This window comes from Priapulus caudatus, unplaced genomic scaffold (genome assembly GCF_000485595.1).
Source record: "Priapulus caudatus unplaced genomic scaffold, Priapulus_caudatus-5.0.1 Scaffold1567, whole genome shotgun sequence".
NCBI classification, from domain to species: Eukaryota; Metazoa; Priapulida; class Priapulimorpha; order Priapulimorphida; family Priapulidae; genus Priapulus; species Priapulus caudatus.
The window spans coordinates 2,065-3,024 of record NW_014578628.1 but is presented as its reverse complement, the minus strand read 5'-3'; positions in this window follow the sequence as shown (position 1 = coordinate 3,024).

Here is a 960-nt window from a genome sequence, read left to right as displayed (position 1 = left end):
GGCTCCGGCTCTCCCATCTCTCCATCTCTCTATGGGCTCCCGTGGGAAGGTATATTGGCTTCCACTCTCTTGCCCATCTCTCTCATACGCTATGAGCACACCACGTTGGACGTATCAATTGGCCTTCCCTCTCTCCCATCTATCCCATCTCTCATGGGCTCCACGTTGGAGTACTAATTGGCCTTCCCTCTCTCCATCTCTCTCCATCTCTCAGGGACGCACCCAACGTTGGAGGGTTGTTATTGGCCTTCCCCTCCCACCTTAGTCCCCTCGTCCCATCTCTCATGGGCTCCCACGTTGACGGAAGGAGTTATTGGCCTTCCCTTTCTCCAGTCTCCCCATCTCTCATGGGCTCCCACTTTTGGAATGGTTATATGACCTTCCCTCTCTCCCATCTCTCTCATCTCTCATGAAGCACCCACGTTGGAAGGCTCATATTGCCTTCCCCTCCCACTATAGTCCCCTCTCTCCCATCTTCATGGGCTCCACGTTGCGAAGGTGTTTGGCGCTTTCCCCTCTCTTCCCATCTCTCCCATTTCTCATGGGCTCCCCGTTGGAAGGATTATATTGACGCCTTCCCTCCTCTGTACGATCTCTTCTATTCTCATGAGCACCCACGGTTGGTCAAGAAGGTATATGTGTTATACGCGCGCCGACTTTCGCGATTACATTCACATCTAGCGGACGGCATCGCGAGCGAGATGATTCAACTAATTCAACGGCATTATTCGCCGCGTGTTCCGTCTCTTTCGCAAATGTTACCATCTAATTCCATGAAAGAGCCAAATTACACAGTCCGTAAGGTGGGGTGGGGCGCGGGGGTGGATATATGCTGAGGCCGCGAGGGCGAGAGACAGGAATTCGAACAAGGCAGGGGGCTGAGCAGAGACGCAGGCGGAGAGAAGAGCAAGGCGAGAAGGGAGGTCTAGGGACTAAAAAAGAATACGCAGGCGAGGAGAG